At 42.8% G+C, this 19,175-nt stretch overlaps 1 long non-coding RNA gene across 1 annotated transcript; it reads right to left on the bottom strand.

Moving 5' to 3' along the window:
• Positions 1-734: 734 nt before the first annotated feature.
• LOC125632022 (uncharacterized) lies at positions 735-19,110 on the bottom strand. The gene is made up of 3 exons (XR_007355142.2): positions 19,034-19,110; positions 16,319-16,382; positions 735-2,417 (listed from the first exon to the last, which is right to left on the bottom strand). It is a non-coding gene; the product is annotated as an uncharacterized LOC125632022 (long non-coding RNA).
• Between the last annotated feature and the right edge of the window lie 65 nt (positions 19,111-19,175).

Genomic DNA, 19,175 nt, shown 5'->3' with positions numbered 1-19,175 from the left:
TCAGCAAAGAGTTAAGCTAAGGTGCAGGAAAAAGGGAGTGTTTCCTAATTGCTATACATACATAACTTTTCTGTAAACAGTCTGTGCACCTATCAATATTAACTCCTCAGTTCCCAGAAAGTTACACTTGCACCCACGATTACATCAGGTTTAACTTGCATGACTGCTGAAGGAATAAAAAAACCCTCCAGCCATTTTTTCTTTTTAAAGATATTTCCTGCCTTTTCTTGTCATGATATTATCCTGTATGTCTGCTCTAAATTTCTTTTTTGCAGATTCTACTGATTTACATCATACTCTGTGGTTTTGACAAGTTACACTATGATTTTTTTTTAACATTTCTTACTGTCCTTGTGCTGTTACATTTCATGCTCCCAGTAATTATTTGTGCACTTTGGTAATTTCATATGTGAGCTCATTAATTCAAATAACACTTTATTTTCATTTAGGAACATAGCTCTAATATCCCTTTGGTAGCATTGGCATGCCCTGTGAATACTGTATTGTTCAGTGTGCCTTATTATGATCACGTGTCTGAAAAGAGTCTGCTTACTATGTGTATAGATATTCTATCTTTGCAATTATCAAAATATGTCAATAATACATGAAATATCTTCTGTGACAAATACGTAGGGAAATCTGTTGAGGATCGAACTGTGCAGGCTTTGCAATACAAAAAGAATAACATACATTTTGAAATCATGAATAAAAAACAGAACCTTAGCTTGCGTCAATATTCCGCTGACTTTCATTGGAAGGCGAGACATAATTTTTAATTGTTTCAATTGCAAAATATAATTAAATCTTCAGCATATAGATGATGGGCCTGTTCATTAACCACTGAAGTTATCTGGCATTGTAAAATTAACATCAGTGGAATTAGGAGCACAATCCACACAATAAGGTTTTAGTCTTAATAATCAAGCCCTTAAGGCTTATATGGATGTATAACTTCTTATGTACATAATCTCTTAAAACTAAGTAATATTTTTAAACTGCAATAATATATGTCATCATTACATCTTAATCTTTTGTGGGTAGCAGAAAGGGAACTTTTCCTTAAGGTAAAAAGTTGAAAGTTGTGTACACCAAAAAGGAAGCCTTAGAACTGTTCCAAATGTACCATGACAGTTCAATAGGTGTACGTAGTGTTGACTGGATTTTATACTTGGCCAGAGGACAAGTCTCAGGAACGTCTCCTCCCTCCCAAGTCTATCATCAGGGTCTTACTACCCCCAGAGGAAAAACTGATAACGGATAGGGTGCAAAACAAGAACAGGTTGATTGGAATAAGGGTAAGACTAATTCATGTGACAAAGTTCCTCCTCTGCCTTGGTAGGTCCTGCACTTATTGACGTATTTGCTTGCCTCAGAGATTCACGGCCGCCCTCAGTTTGGCCAATTTTGCTAGTGGCTCAAACCTGCCATTCACTCAGCTAACCTCATCACTGGCCAGCATGAGGAAAGGGAGGAGAACAATCCCTGCAGTCTCTGCTGACCCACCTACTGGGTGGCGGGATAGGCCAGGGACCTTCCCCTCTGGTGGGACCCACAGTCCAGGTCACCTCCTCTTGTCTCCAATCGGGAGTTGAGGGGAATGGGGGGAACCCAGGCCCGCCCTCTACTCCGGGTTCCAGCCCAGGGCCCTGTGGATTGCAACTGTCTACAGTGTCTTCTTGTAACAGCTGTGCGACAGCTACAACTTCCTGGGCTACTTCCCCATGGCCTCCTCCCGACACCTTCTTTACCCTCACTGCAGGATCTTCCTCCTGAAGCCTGATCACGCTTGTACTCCTCCATCCTCCAGCAGCACGCCTTCTCACTCCCTGCTCCTTGCACACCTGCCCCTAACTGATGGGAGGTCCTTCTTAAACCAGGTGTCCTGATTAGTCTGCCTGCCATAACTGAGTCTAGCATGTTCTTAATTGGCGCCAGGTGTCTTAATTAGCTTGCCTGTCTTAATTGGTTCTAGCAGGTTCTTGATTGCTCTAGCGCAGCCCCTGCTCTGGTCACTCAGGGAACAGAAAACTGTTCATCCAGTGGCCAATATATTTGCCTTCTACCAGACTTCTGTACCTCACTGCTCTGGGTCTGTCACACTCAGGTAAGTAACAGGTAGGTAACTATAAGGACTCCCAAATTATAACTGAGAAAACAAGGGAACCGAATATAAAAGGGCCACCGGCTGTGACAAAAAGGGCTTGGCTCCCTTCCAAAGCCTGATTCCGGGTAGGTTACATGGAGGACAAATCCATATCCTGAAGCTTTATCCCTGGCACCGGTGCATGACAGGGCTGGCTCCAGTCCCGATCCGGATGGTAAGGCAGGTGGAGGGCAGGACCTCAGGCACAGGCTGATGGAAGCTCGGTCTTGTTTTTCTTGCAGCTCTTCTTCCCTGCATCATCGTGGGTGGATGCCTGAGGCAGGATCAGAATGGCAGATGATGGCTTGTTCTTGCATGCAGGTAAGAAACACTCCCTACAACCCTATGCGTGGTACTGATGTCAACCCTCCAGGGTAAGCAGTAGCACTCTGCCTCTCGGAAGCAGCATGTGCTCCTGCCACTGCTGCTGTCCATCTAAGATGGGCAGCCCCGTCTGCCAGACGTGCTGGCCCTTTTATAACATACAGTTGCTGGGCAGATTACCGATCAGGTGATCTACCCAGTTTCCCGCCTTAGGGCAAAAAGGGAGCCAAAGGCGTAACAGGGGCTGAGAAAGAAGGGCAACAAGTATGGATTCCCTGTTGTTGTTAAAGGGATCCAAGATGGTGTAAGGGATATAACAGCAAAATAAAACTTTTCTCCCAACAGTAGTGGAATATTCAAAACAAGACTGATTGCCATATTTGGGGTCGGGAAGGAATTTTCCTCCAGGGCAGATGGGCAGAGGCCCTGGGGGTTTTCGCCTTCCTCTGCAGCGTGGGGCACAGGTCACTTGCTGGAGGATTCTCTGCACCTCCAAGTCTTTAAACCACGATTTGAGGACTTCAGTAGCTCAGACATAGGTGAGAAGTTTGTTACAGGAGTGGGTGGGTGAGATTCTGTGGCCTGCATTGTGCAGGAGGTCAGACTAGACGATCATAATGGTCCCTTCTGACCTAAATATCTATGAATCTATGAATTCAAGTTATGACTGGCTTGGAATGACAAATGACATCAAAGAGTGGATATTGTAACTAAAACAAAATTCTCAAATATTTAATTTTAATTTAGATTCCACTTAAAATTAATTCAGAAAGGAACTACGTTTATACATTAGATGTGAAAATGTAAGCTCTCCCTCCTTGCCATAATTTTTTCAAACATGTATGTTGATGATATTGCATGTGCTTTTCAAAACTAGGACACGAGTGGTTTGCATTATCAGAAAGGAAGAAAATAATTTCATCTAGATATCATCTTGCAATGCATTAAGGTGCATTTTAAACTTGTACATGTCTCCTACCTATATTAATTAACAAATGTGGTTATGACCTCATTCACAAAGCATTATGAATGTTTTGATTGCAAACTACAGCAACATGATAGGCAGTATGAATTTTTTCCTGAAAAACAACTCAGAAAACATGTAAACAGTAACCAGGCTAACCATATATTTATTATTGCAACAGAGTAAAGCATCTAATTGTCAGTAACAAGTCAACACCCTTGCTACTGAGACAACTCAGTGCCACAATGATTTCCATTGCTCACTACGCTGGCCCAGCACATTCATTCAGAATTCAATAGAACTCATTGTGGAATTGTGTTGTCTCAGTTACAAGCAGGTGCTCTTGTCAGTCCTGGATCCAGTACTATTCAATATTTTCATTCATCAGATGGATGATGGAGTAGAGAGTGTGCTTATAAAATTTGCAGATGACCTCAAGCTGGAAGGGGTTGTAAGGACTTTGGAGGATGAATTTGAATTGAATTAGAATTTGAAATGATCAGGATTAATAAACTGGAGAATTAGTCTGAATTTAACAAGATGAAATTCAATAAAGATAAGTGCACAGTACTTCACTTAGGAAGGAAAAATCAAATGCATAACTACAAAATGGGGAATAACTGGCTAGGTGGTAGCACTGCTGAAAGGATCTGGGGGTTATAGTGGATCACAAACTGAATAGGAGTCAACCATGTAATCTAGTTGCAAACAAGCTACTATCATTCTGGAGTGTGTTAATGGGAGTGTTGTATATAGGACATGGAAGGTATTTATCCTGCTTTACCCTACACTGTTGAGGCCTCAGCTGGAGTACTGTGTCCAATTCTGGGCACTGCACTTTAGGAAAAATGTGGACAAATTATTGCAAGTCCAGAGAAGAGCAACAAAAATGGTAAAAGGTTTAGAAAACCTGACCTATGGAGGAAAGGTTAAAACATGGAGCACATTTAGTCTTGAGAGAAGAAGACTGAAGGGAATCTGATAAGTCTTCAGATAAGTTAGAAAGAGGATGGTGATCACTTGTTCGCCATGTCCACTGAAGGTGGGAAAAGAAGTTATAAGCTTAATCTGCAGCAAGGGAGATTTGGGTTAGATATTAGGATCAACTTTTTAACTATAAGGGTCCTTAAGCTCTGGAATATGCTTTGAAGGGAGGTTGTGGAACCCCCATCATTAAAGGTATTTAAAAACAGGTTGGACAAACACCTGTCAGATTTACTTGGTCCTGCCTCAGAACAGGGGGTTGGATTTGATGCTTTTTTTAAGGTCCTTTCCAGCCCTATCTTTCTGTGAATCTATGGAAGACGTAAATTGTGGGGTTGTTGACTAGCCTTATACCTATGTTATGTACTTTTGAAAAAGGGCTAACTATTGCAAAAATCACTTTGTTCTCTTTGCTCACTACGTTACCTTATAAAAAAGATCCTTGGAAGAATTCAAATTATAATTCTACTCTATATTAATGCACATACATCATTAAACCATGGGAATTGGTTGGAATGGACTTAATCAGACCATTCAGAGCAACAGAGAAAGGGTACTAGTATATATTGCTACTAATTTTACAAGATGAGTGAAAGCATTTTCAATTAGAAACAAGGAAGTACATGATGTGGCAAGGAAGGTCTGTGAAGTTATATAGTGACCTGCATGTCCAGACGGGATATACACAGATCATGGTTCCAAGTTCAATAATTAGGTAATGATTCACATTAGACAAATCATTGTAATTATGCATAACATAAATACATACATTAGAAGGAAAGTTTATTGAAAATGTTTCCCCCCCCAGCTTTCCCTGTGTGAAGCACTGAAGATAGAACATAGCTTCACAACCCCATACCAAAGGTAATTTTAGGGAAAATATTTAAAAAGTACTCGTGGAAAGTGTAGCTGAGGCCTGGCCTGACATGAGTAATTAACACATAGGGAGAGGCCTTATTTTGTGGAAATAGGATTTTGGGAGGTAAATGAATTATTAGGCTGAAAACAGGACATTTGTGCTAAATAAGAGAAGTAAATAGGTCAGTAGTCTAAAAAGACAGTGTGTCTGAGCCAGCTAAGATAAGAGGGAGAGCACCCGAACTATTTACTATGAACTAGAAACAAGACAAAATAAGTTAAGACTATCGAGATGAGGTAAAGAGGAACATGGACAGCACGTGGACAGAGCATGCTGCAAAGAAACCAAACCATTCCAAAAATGTATGATGCAATTCATAATAAATGCAATGGGATGTGTAAATGTATATAAAAAGAGAGTTCCTGTGTAACTTTAGGGCTGTGATATACCCTGCATCCACCCTCCTGAGTTTGAGTCTGATCAACTCAGTGTAGCATTGGTGTGTGCCAAATAAAAAATATCTGAGTGACGAAGTCTGGACTTGAATTGAGTTCTTGGGGAAACCAAGTGGAAAGAGGTCTTGGAGGGAATCCCAACAGTAAGTAAAGGGGACTGTGTCATAAATTGAATATTGTGAGCAAATCTTCCAAATTGAATTATTCCACTGAAAATGTTACTATCTTCTGAAATCTAAAACAGAAATTAGTCCTAGCAATATAAAATGTGCGGTGCTTCCACTTAACATTTTGCAGAGTCTATATCAAGCAGATAGCTCCAGACATTTTCTTAAGTACTTGTTTTAACAAACTGAGTTATCCTTCAATGTTTAGAGTGTTAAAGCAGATGGCTAACCAAGAGGACTAGGATGAATTTTTGGACTAACTTTATTTTGTTTGGTTTCAGAGTAGCAGCCGTGTTAGTCTGTATTCGCAAAAAGAAAAGGAGGACTTGGGGCACCGTAGAGACTAACCAATTTATTTGAGCATAAGCTTTCGTGAGCTACAGCATCCGATGAAGTGAGCTGTAGCTCACGAAAGCTGATGCTCAAATAGATTGGTTAGTCTCTAAGGTGCCACAAGTCCTCCTGTTCTTTTGTTTGCGATTGAAACAGTAGATGTCAACAAAAATAGCACCCCTTCGTCATAGATATGGCTGAGAAGCCAGGTTTCCAGAGGAATTTTCATCCTATTACTTGGTATGTGTCTTAAATCACTAGTAGCTTTAATACAAGTTAATTTGTTGTTGTTCAGTTACAGAACACAAACCGGTTTCCATTTCTTGACACAGTCAGAAATGTTCTGGTGTCCAGATAACCAGATACACCAGTAGTATTGCACTACCCTGTAATAAAAAATGGACACTGACAGTCGAATGGCTGTAAACAACAACTCCAGAACAAAAGACAAACAGCAAAAAGAATATTATCAAAGAAACATTTCTAGATATGGAAAAATAAAATTCGACTCTGGGGACCATATTATGTTACTCAATTCAAGAACAAAAACAAGAAATGGAGGACAGCTGCAACCCACTTACAGAGGATATACAAAATACCTAATATGGATTAATGATTAAATGAGAAATCTTATCAGGGAAGAGATTATGATCAATGCACAGTATCTACAAATCAAAACCCTTTAAAAAAGACACCAGTAATATGTACAGGAAATGAAGCATCAGACGAAGACATTGAAACAGAAAGTGGCGTGGGTGGTACTGTGACAACAATACTCCCAGAAGTTATTAAAAAAATGTGCTTATGCATCTTTGAACCCTGATGAGAGCATGGGGTCAAACTGGGAGGTTGAAGAGATGGACTGTATGGCTGCAAAGTTACAAGCAACAGTTCTAGCAAACGTAAAGATATGGTTATGGAATATTTGGAAGAGAAGGCATGGTATCAGAAAGGTAAGTTCTTGAAAAGTTGATGTACTGTCTCAATAATATTTGGAAATTTCATCAGAATTATGTGGCATGGTATGTTTTTAATTTATGAACATCAACAAAGAAATGCATTTGACTTCTTTTCTAGTGAAATGTATGCAATCCCACCAAGTTAAAGGCAGACTGGAGGCAAACGTGAGACAATTCAACTTGTATGAATCTTCATGCTGTGGGTCAACAAACTGGCTGGATGATAAGATATATTATAATAACAGTAAACGAGGATGGTGACTGAAATGATTAATTTCAGAAATTTAAAATGTTCAATTGCTTTGGTTTTCATAATCTGTTATAGGTAATGGACGTGTACTTGAGTTGTGTTGTCAATACAGCAAAAAGGAAGGTAAGCTGCTAGTAATGCTACTTCATTACTGTTATTTGTATTTCTAAGTCAGTATTTAGAACAAGTATGAGAGAGCATTTGGTTTATTACATACAGAGAAATGTCTGCAATTAGTACTCTGTTTTTATTAACTTTTTCTTAGCAATCAATATACCTTCTGTATTAATACTTTAAAACTATAGTGTTTAACTTATATTTTAAAATGACTGATTAATTTACCACATCCTTGTGTGTTAACAGGTACATGCTGTCTTTTCAATAATTACTAGAAAAAGTCTGTCAGGCAGAGCAAGGAAAGTGAATTTTGAGAAGATAAGTGGTCCTGAAATTTGATTTGAATGCATTGGAGGGTAGCGGGCCTCTGGTTTCCACCAATACAAGTGGTGCTCATTAGCTACAATAAAGGAAAGGGACATAACTGTGTAGAAGTTCTTTCCCATCCCAGTGTCAGTGGCTAGTTACAAGAATGAAGCCAGGAACAAGAGAGAAGATTTTAAAGTAAAACTCAGGCAGTGATTCATATTAGTAAGTGATATTCAACATATGGTGTCACCCTTCCACCAGCACCAATATCAAGTGCCTTCTCTGTATTGCTACAGAGCAGGAGTAGGCAAAGGATCCTTGACAGCTTCTGTTCCTACACGGGAGCAGAGGATTCCTGTGTGCCTCTCCACCCATTCAGTTAATTCCACATGTACTCAACAAAATCATACCGCCTGGCCAGGGTGATAGTGCCAACAGAGGCCAGGCAATTCTGGTTCACAGAATTACTGGAACTGACCAGCCAACCTCTTCTACCTTCATGTCAAGATCTGCTACACAGGAATGGCAAGATCCTATATTCAGACTGCCTCTGAATCTGGCTGTCTAGGACATGGGTCTTACAAATGGCTTCTCCTGCTCAGCTGAGGTGCAGGAGGGCCTCATTCACTGCAGATAGGACTCCATTCACATGGTGTACACACACGTGAAAACAATTTAGGGTATGAGAAGCCAACAACAATTTTCCTCCAGTCTACTCCAATACCATCTGTCACAGAGTGGACTGTCCCTTTTAAGGGTATGTGGGTTCAGTCTCCGCTGTACCTAGTTATCCACTTCCCAGGAAAAGGGGTTGGGCCAGTGGTTGGGTCTGCTGACCAGGCAGCATGGCAGAGGTGGCACATGAGTCTTTTGTTTGAAGAGGCTACTCCCAGGAGTGCCAGAAGCTCCTTGAAGTGCGGGGCCACCAGCACCCAGACTGTGACCATGCCCCTGCTCTGCTGTTCCCCCCCAAGGCCCCGCCAATGCTCCAACCTAACCCCTGTGACTCTGCCCCCACTCTTCCCCGAGGCCCCACCCTCACTCCGCCTCTTCCCTGAGGCCCTTTCCACCAATTGCTCCTCTCCGCCTCCTCTGCCCCCATTTCTCTCTCTTAAGGGGAGGGAAGGGGCAGATGTGGGGAGGGCCCATGGTCCAGGCGCTGATGGCCCCGCACTTCTAGGGAGCTTCCAGCACTCCTGCTCCCAAGGTGCAAAGGTGGCTGGCTGGCACACCTCCAAAGGGAGGTGACCTGCATCTGACATTTGCCCCCTGCACGGCCAGCCATTTTTATTTGGGGCAGGCTTATAAAAGGGAACCTGCTCTGTCAGAGAGATGACACCAGGGGTTAGGGGAGAGCTCTGTGGAGAGCCCCAGACAGTGAAGGGGGCCCAGCAGAACTCATCTATTCAGATAGATCAGGGAAGTTGAGAGAGTTTGGGCCTAATGCTCTGAGTCAAGAGTAACAGGAGAAGGACCTGCAGAGAAAATGTAGGGGATCTAGAGGGGGCCCAGGGTCAGAGGGCATGCACTGTGGTGAATTGCTTCCAAAGGGCCTGAGGCAGTGGTTTCACAAACAGAATGCCAGAATATGGTTTGAGATAAGAAAGTATATAGTTTTGTGTTTTTTAAATCCATCAATTACAAGCTTTGTGTAACTCAGTCAGAAATGCCAGACACCAATAGCAGTTTCACAATAGTTAGAGGAATAAAGTGACGGGAATGTGTAGATATAGAAGAGATAGGGAGGGAAAATATCTGTAGATTACGCAAGCCCAAAATAATAGCCTGAAGGCCTCCTGTCCAGAAGGTTCTACAGGAATTCTCCAGTATTCACAGTGGCAAAGATGTCAAAACCTGTGATTCTGGTGCTGCATATAAGAAAAACAAATTGGCAGGTTTTTTAAAAAAGAAAAAAGCGAATATTTTCTTGAGCTCGAAAGGAAGAGGCAGCCATAACAGCAGCAGAAATGACTGCTGTGTACCATGCAGTGAGGCATCATTTGAGCAATAATTCCTTTGATTGTGGAACAAGCTCTCATCCCAACTGTGGAATGGTTTTCCAACCACTCGAAACATGTACAGTGCAGAAACAAAAGCAAAGTCACTGGATAAACATGGTTTGGCACCAAAATCCATACAGAGGATTATTCAATATCTGTCCAGAGATTATACAATTTTCTGCTTTATTTCAACAGATGCATTAAACAAGGGCAATAGGAAAGAGACTGAAATCCAGGACCTCTATGGTGGCATTCTCAGAAATGCTTCCAGTTGCACGCGCAGGGCCAGGTAGGCAGGCAGAGCTTCAGAGTCTCAATGCGTGGATGAGATGACGTTTTGGATTTATTAGGAACTGGGGAAACTTTTGGGATGGGGGAGCCTATACAGGAAGCATGAGCTCTACTTAAACCAAAGTGGATCCAGGCTGCTGGCACTTAACATTAAAAAGGTTGCAGAGCAGTTTTTAAACTAAGAGATGGGGGAAAGCCAATTGCTGCAGAGGAGCACATGGATCAGACAGAGACTTCTCTTAGAGGAGAGTCTATTGATAGAGATTCTCTAGGTTTTAGTCAGGAGGAGAGGATGGAAGAGGATAAAGTATGGGCCAGATGAGACGAGAAACATTCACATAAAGAATCTGACGCATCCGAAAAGTAACAAGTTAATTTACCACATAAACAGTGGCAAGTTTTTAAAGTGCTTGTACACAAATGCTAGAAGTCTAAATAATAAGATGGGTGAACTAGAGTGCCTCATGTTAAAGGAGGATATGAATATAATAGGCATCACAGAAACCTGGTGGACTGAGGACAATCAATGGGATACAATCATTCCGGGGTACAAAATATATCGGAAGGACAAAACAGGTCATGGTGGGAGGGTAGGGGGGTGGAGTGGCACTATATGTGAAAGAAAATGTAGAATCAAATGAAATAAAAATCTTAAATGAATCCACATGTTCCATAGAATCTCTATGGATAGTAATTCCATGCTCTAATAAGAATATAACAGTAGGGATCTATTATCGACCACCTGACCAGGACAGTGATAGTGACGATGAAATGCTAATGGAGATTAGAGAGGCTATCAAAATAAAAAAACTCAATATTAGTGGGGGATTTCAATTATCCCCATATTGACTGGGTACATGTCACCTCTGGTCGAAATGCAGAAACAAAATTTCTCGATACTTTAAATGACTGCTTCTTGGAGCAGCTGGTACAGGAACCCACAAGGGGAGAGGCAACTCTTGATCTAGTCCTGAGTGGAGCGCAGGATCTGGTCCAAGAGGTAACTATAACAGCACCGCTTGGAAATAGTGACCATAGTATAATAACATTTAACATTCCTGTGGTGGGAAGAACACCTCAACAGTCCAACATTGTGGCATTTAATTTCAGAAAGGGGAACTACGCAAAAATGAGGAGGTTAGTTAAACAGAAATTAAAAGGTACAGTGACTAGAGTGAAATCCCTGCAAGCTGCATGGACACTTTTCAAAGACACCATAATAGAGGCTCAACTTAAATGTATATCCCAAATTAAAAAACACAGTAAAAGAACTAAAAAAGAGCCACCGTGGCTTAACAACCATGTAAAAGAGGCAGTGGGAGATAAAAAGGCATATTTTTAAAAGTGGAAGTCAGATTCTCATGAGGTAAATAGAAAGGAGCATAAACACTGCCAAATTAAATGTAAAAGTGTAATAAGAAAAGCCAAAAAGGAGTTTGAAGAACAGCTAGCCAAAAACTCAAAAGGTGGTAATAAAATGTTTTTAAAGTACATCAGAAGTAGGAAGCCTGCTAAACAACCAGTGGGGCCCCTGAACGATCGAGATACAAAAGGAGCACTTAAAGATGATGAAGTCATTGCAGAGAAACTAAATGAAGTCTTTGCTTCAGTCTTCACGGCTGAGGATGTTAAGGAGATTATCAAACCTGAGCTGTCTGTTGTAGGTTACAAATCTGAGGAACTGTCACAGATTGAAGTGTCACTAGAGGAGGTTTTGGAATGAATTGAGAAACTTAACCGTAACAAGTCACTGGGACCAGATGGCATTCACCCAAGAGTTCTGAAATGTGAAATTGCGGAACTATTAACTATGGTTTGTAACCTGTCCTTTAAATCAGCTACTGTACCCAATGACTAGAAGATAGCTAATGTAACACCAATATTTAAGAAGAGCTCTAGAGGTGATCCTGGCAATTACAGACCGGTATGTCTAATGTCAGTACCGGGTAAATTAGTTGAAACAATAGTAAAGAATAAAATTGTCAGACACATAGAAGAACATAAATTGTTGCGCAAAAGTCAACATGGTTTCTATAAAGGGAAATCATGTCTTACTAATCTGTTAGAGTTCTTTGAGGGGGTCAACAAACATGTGGACAAGGGGGATCCAGTGGACATAGTGTACTTAGATTTCCAGAAAGCCTTTGACAAGGTCCCTCACCAAAGGCTCTTATGTAAATTAAGTTGTCATGGGATAAGAGGAAAGATCCTTTCATGGATTGAGAACTGGTTAAAAGACAGGGAACAAAGGGTAGGAATAAATGGTAAATTTTCAGAATGGAGAGGGGTAACTAGTGGTGTTCCCCAAGGATCAGTCCTAGGGCCAATCCTATTCAACTTATTCATAAATGATCTGGAGAAAGGGGTAAACAGTGAGGTGGCAAAGTCTGAAGATGATACTAAACTGCTCAAGATAGTTAAGACCAAAGCAGACTGTGAAGAACTTCAAAAAGAAGTTTAATGTGGATAGATGTAAAGTAATGCGCATTGGAAAAATAACTCCAGCTATACATACAATATGATGGGGGCTAATTTAGCTACAACTAATCAGGAGAAAGATCTTGGGACTCATCATGGATAGTTCTCTGTAGACGTCCACGCAGTGTGCAGTGGCAGTCAAAAAAGCAAAAGGGATGTTAGGAATCATTAAAAAAAGGGATAGAGAATAAGATGGCGAATATCTTATTGCCCTTATATAAATCCATGGTACACCCACATCTTGAATACTGCGTACAGATGTGGTCCCCTCATCTTAAAAAAGATATACTGGCATTAGAAAAGGTTCAGAAAAGGGCAACTAAAATGATTAGGGGTTTGGAACGGGTCCCATATGAGGAGAGATTAAAGAGGCTAGGACTTTTCAGCTTGGAAAAGAGGAGACTAAGGGGGATATGACAGAGGTATATAAAATCATGAGTGGTGTAGAGAAAGTGAATAAGGAAAAGTTATTTACTTGTTCCCATAATATAAGATCTAGGGGCCACCAAATGAAATTAATGGGTAGCAGGTTTAAAACAAATAAAAGGAAGTTCTTCTTCACTCACCGCACAGTCAACCTGTGGAACTCCTTGCCTGAGGAGATTGTGAAGGCTAGGACTATAAGCGGGTTTAAAAGAGAACTGGATAAATTCATGGAGGTTAAGTCCATTAATGGCTATTAGCCAGGGTGGGTAAGGAATGGTGTCCCTAGCCTCTGTTTGTCAGAGGTTGGAGACGGATGGCAGGAAAGAGATCACTTGATCATTACCTGTTAGATTCACTCTTTCTGGGGCACCTGGCATTGGCCACTGTCAGTAGACAGGATACGGGGCTGGATGGACCTTTGGTCTGACCCAGTATGGCCATTCTTATGTTCTTAAATTGTTTCTTTCTGCATTACATCCTTTAACCTTTGAACTTCACCATATTGATAAGTTACTCAATTTTGTAAAGGAGTGCTACGAATTGTAGCAGAGCATTCCAGATACTGGCAACAATTCATTACTATTTCATCACCGAAATGAAGCAGTATTTCTGTATATTCTGCCGTCAGAATGAATAGTTCTTTCCACAATTTACAGTCTGCTTAACAGTGCTTGAAAGCAGAAAATGAGCATATAGTTAAAGTAAATGGCCCTGTGTATATTATCCACAGTATACTTTAGTTTGTGTAGCGCATAGCTAACTGTGAAAACCTCATTTTGAAAATCTATGATCTTTTAGCACCCTTCCCCAGTGTTACTTCAATAAAGCTGGAGGCTGCTGCCACTTAAATCTATCCGTGTCTGTCTTCATTCACCTATGTGTCCTGATATTCACTTTCAAAGCCCAGTGCTATATCTGGATCCAGACTTGATACCTGGAGTTTGACAAAGGTAGTGAGCAGAAGAGGATACCTCACAGAAATTAACACACTCCTTATATCAAGAAATAAGTCAACCAATAGACTGTATTCCAAAAGATGGCCAAGGGTTTAGGTGCTGGTTCAGGAAGCAAGAGATCGGACCAAATTCAGTAAAGGTGAAATACACATTATCAGTCTTTCATGTAGGAAGCTTAGTAAGGGAATTAAGCCTGTTTGGTTTCCTGTGCTGTCTTTATGAAATTCATAACTTTATGGAATGGGCCTTAATTTGGAAAAAAGGGTTACATCATGCTGCATGGTATTTGGATAATTATTTTGTTTGCAGGTCGGGCCAGCTCAGGAATATGTGGGATTTTAGAAGGTGCTGATGGTTAAGTTACAGGGGAAATATGGAACCTCCAGTATCCAAGTTGCCATAGCTGGGCATTCATATGGACACCTAGTGCGATCTTTCCCAGCTTCCTAGGGAGAAGGTGGTATAACCCAGATTTCTAGTCACCTCATCCCTGGCTCTAAATCGGAGTTCCCAAACTTTTTGCTGGCACAACCCCATTTTAATTATTTGCTGCCAGAATCCGAGACAGCGTGGAGGCTGCCATTTTGAAGAGCAAAATGGCATCCTATGCACAGCGTGATCTCACATGCGCCATAAGTGTGAGATCATGCTGCACGAAGGATACCATTTTGTAGCACGAAATGGCATCCACACAGTGTGACCTCATACGTACTAAGTCACATTGTGCGGAGGATGCACCATATGTGCGAGGTCATGCTGTGTAGAGCAAAATGGCATCCTCCGCACGCTAAGGATCACTGTGACCCCATCTGCTGATAATGCACTCCCAAACAGTTTGGGAACATCTGCTCTAAATGATGCTGGAGTAGAGACTTGTATAAGCCGCCTCTCTTTGCTAGAGGACCCATGGAAAGGGTGGGTGGGTCCAGGGGCTTCAGAGTGCCATTTAAAGTGGAGGAGGCCATAGATTTGCCCCTTTCCCACCTGACCTTCCTCTTCCCCTCTCACCTGCAGCCAAATCCCCTCCCCATGAGATTACATCTCTTGACAGGTAGCTGACAAGAGAGTAGAAAAACTGGCCAGGCCAGTCAGAAACCAGCTGGGTGACAACTCTATTTTCCATGTACCTGCTTAAAAGTGGTTAGGCCATGACCCTGGTTTGCTGGCCTCCACCCCTTTCCTCTCTTGGCTCCACAGCCCGTGGGTGGGTCAAGAAGGACATGAGGCTACTCCTTTGTCTCCATTTTAAACAACCATACGTGTTGGAAGATGTGGAGAGAAGCTGATGAAAGGAAATCTGGGTAGAGGAGGTGCATTGTGCCCGCACCCACACAACCAAGTAGTGCAGGGATCTGGGCATATTAACTATACTTCCTGAGTGGTGGTTCTGGTGTTTTTGTTTGTCATTACTGGTTCCATTTGTCATCTGTAACATGTTTATCCTAATTTTTCATTCTCCCCATGCTTTTCTTAAATAAAGTGCCTCCTCCTTTAAAAAGCAAACTGCATATTGAGTTTTATCATGGTTTTGCACCTGTTGTAGGTATCATTTGTTTCTTGGAATTTACAAGTGACGGGCCCCACCTATGCAGAAATCAGTTACACGAAGGGTCCCTGTGGCAACTTTGTGTCTAGGGGGTCACTAAAGTGGAAAATCTGCAAAAATTAATTTTTGGGTGCACTCTGGGCTAAGAACATTAGTCAATTAGAAGCCCTTATTTGACATTTGAATTTTGCCTGTTGTGTGGTGCCCCCTGGTCACAGCCTTTGGTTTCCAGTTTGAGGCAGAGTAATGTACCTGTTCTGCTTCACTAGAGTCACTAAGGAAATGAGGAAGTACTTAGGAGCACAGAAACTGTTTATGCGGGCTTAATAGGATATCTTCGGGAAGAACCAAACTGCATTGACTTGTGTGTTGAATTTCACAGTGAACAGAGCGTGTAGTGATGGTGCTCAGAGTGGGCCTGGCAAGGGCTGATAAAGGATATTGGATTCTTTCATTTTTCCCTATCTTGTTGCAATCACAATCACTACCCACATCTTCCAGATTAGAGATTCTTTTTTGGTGTAACAGTTATGCTGTGGTCCACATTGGCAGTAGCCTGACAGTCATATCCTATGCAGTAGTTCAGCTTGTGGGCAGATTTCAAAGCTTAAAGCTTACTATTTATTTCTCTTTGAATCCTCTGTGCCAGTCCAGATACTTGGGGATAGATCCTCCCTGCCAGCAGATGAAGACAATGCACAAAACACTTTCAGCTATGTAATCCCCCACCCTGTATTTAATAGGCTTGCCAGCTTACATAGCTCCAGCGCTGCTGTCTCCAGAAGGTGGAGATCCCATACTTTTGTTGGCTGACCTAGAGACTGGAGAGAAAAGAAAGGCCTATGACTCGAAAACCCCTTTTAGGACTGGGACACCCTCAGTCTTCTCATCCGGTGGGCTGCTTGTTGAAGGACTCAGCATATCTGACTCCCACAGGACCCACAGTGAATCCCAGATGATGCTGGGACAGCTGCACCTGGCAACTGCAAGAAACTGCCAGGTGATCATCCTCCTTAATGTACAAAGGCTCATGCTCGTGAAGTAAGGGGCAATATAGGGGACAAAGCACCACCTGCCCAATCTCCTTAACAGCCTAAAAGTTTGGGCAGGAAGCAAGACAGGGCAGTACCCTCAGCACTCTGCTGAACTAACTAGCAAGTGTGGGGAAACCCTGGGTCCAATGAGGCCTCAGACCATAGGGATTCACCCCTCTCTCTGTGAAATAGGCTGCCTTCCTTCAGAGGCAGAAATCATAGAATATCAGGGTTGGAAGGGACCTCAGGAGGTCATCTAGTCCAACTCCCTGCTCAAAGCAGGACCAATCCCAATTTTTGCCCCAGATCCCTAAATGGCCTCCTCAAGGATTGAACTCTCAACCCTGGGTTTAGCAGGCCAATGCTCAAACCACTGAAGTATCGCTCCCCAAAGTGCCCATCCCTTTCCTCTGCTGCTCAGGAAGCCTCCAGGCTTTGTTACTCTATGATGTCCCCAATCTCCACAGGGCAGAGAGGCTTTCTCTGGCTCTTCTCCAGCTTGCGATTGCCACTACCACCACTCCCCCGCCCCTACCAGTGCTCAGGGATGGGGCACAACATTAAATATTTTAAGTTAGTGAGCAGCAAATCTCCACACACTAGCCTTTGTCTAGAACTACTCTTGTCCCCAACTTCTGGCTGTGACCACTGCTCCCCGCCTCTCAGAGCTAAGCCAAGTCCCCGCTCCTTCCTCCTTTCCTCAGCCAGGCCACATCCTAGCTGGGAAAATTCCTTCCCAACTCCTTTCAAAGTAGGATGACTGTACGTCCTGTTCTGGCCGGGACAGTCGCCTTTTTAAGCTCTGTCCCTGCCCTCGCGACTTTTCTTTTCTTCTTCTTCTTTTTTATTTTTATTTTTTTAACAAAAAAGGGCATTTGTCAAAACTGATCAGTTGGCAAAAACAAAAAAAAAAAATGCCCAGTTTACCAAAAAAGTAGGGGGCGCCTCCCCCAGGTGGGGCATGGAGGAACATTAGGAGGTGGTGATGAGAGGTGCTGGGCAGCAGGGCTTGGGGGTCAGTCGCAGCCCCAGGTAGCATGGGGCTCAGCCCCAGTCGTCGCGGGGGTCAGCCCCAGCCGCGGTCGGCATAGAGTTTGGGGGGGGATCAGCCCCAACCTCACGCGGCGTGGAACTTGAGGGGAGGGTATCAGTCCCAGCTCCAGCCACTGCAGCGGGCAGTGTGGGGCATGGAGCTCGGGGGGGGGGTCACCCCAGCCGCAGGCAGCACAAGGCTCCAGTGCTCAGCCCGAGCCCCAGCTGTGGGTGGCATGGGGCACACAGCTCAGGGGGGGGGGAGGGGGAGGCTCAGCCCCAGGCAGCGCAGAGCTTGGGAAGGTATAGGTGCTGGAACTAGGGGTGTGGGGCATAGGTGCCCCCTGGCTTTAAGTGATTTCCATTGTTTACAGTTTTCATTGGCGCTCTCAGCATCCCCACTATACAAATTTCTCTTTGCAGGCAGCGTGGAGCTCCGGGAGGGGTGTGTCAACCTGGCCACGGGCGGCATGGGGCGCAGAGCTCGGGGGGGAGCTCAGCCCCAGCCCTGGGCGGTGGGGGGATGGTGGCTCTTGCGAGTCCCGTGGGCGTGTGTGGTGGCTCAGGCGAGCCCCGGCTGACCCGTTTTTACTTTAGAAAATATGGTCACCCTACTTCAAAGCCTTCAGACTAGAGGTTATGTGAGTCATGCATGGGTAATAACTTCCTTGCATGAGCGCTAGTATATGTAAAAACATAGTCAAGATGACTTCTATTTCACACTTCAGTGTTTTAATCTAGTCTTGCAGTTTAACACACTCACTCTTCCTTGGGCAATTGCATTTTCTATAATCTCTCAGTGAAACATTTAACTTTGGCACAGGAAGTGTTTAAAAATTATCCCCTTTTGAAATTCCAGCTGAAAGGCTATGGTGCTTAGCAAGGTTTTGGGGAAAGGCACGAATGGTTGTGGGACAGAGGCAGGAAAGTCCCTCTGCCAAAAGTACATGTTATGTAAGAAAATCAGTTTGATTTGTAAATTAGTTCATACAGACAGAGAAAATATCTTTGCATTAAACCTACCTAGTAATACCTTAGATTTGATGAGTGACAAGATGTGTTTTACATAACAAAATAAAGGTTCAACTACTAAACCAATTAAAAACTAGACATATAACAAGCATGTATTTTTAAATGTTTAATGTAGAGCGAATTCTAGGAGAAATACATAACCTAAAGTATAAACAAGCACACCACAAACACTTTGGGCCAAATGGATTCCTGTCTGGAAGATTACAATAGTCGACTTGAGCTTGTCTTTTCAGTATTTTTACCATCAGTCAATTAAATTAAATAGAGTGACTAAGTTGGTATACCTTATCAGCTTTTTCTAAAATACCCGTGTGCGTTTGGTAAGGCTAGTGAAGTGCGGTCGATGGGGATTTACTTATCCCCTTGAAGCGTACCTTGTCAGTGGGAAGCAGGGTGTCTGCAGCACGTGGTGGCGGCGGGTGTGTGATCTGTGCGTGGCTGTAATAAGCACAGGTTTAACTAGTTATTTTTGGCATGTATTGTACTGATGAGACGCGTACACAACAACAACCCCCC

The sequence above is a fragment of the Caretta caretta genome, chromosome 2 (assembly GCF_965140235.1).
Source record: "Caretta caretta isolate rCarCar2 chromosome 2, rCarCar1.hap1, whole genome shotgun sequence".
Lineage (NCBI taxonomy): Eukaryota > Metazoa > Chordata > Testudines > Cheloniidae > Caretta > Caretta caretta.
Note: the sequence above shows the minus strand (reverse complement) of the source record. Positions and strands in the feature narration are given on the sequence as shown.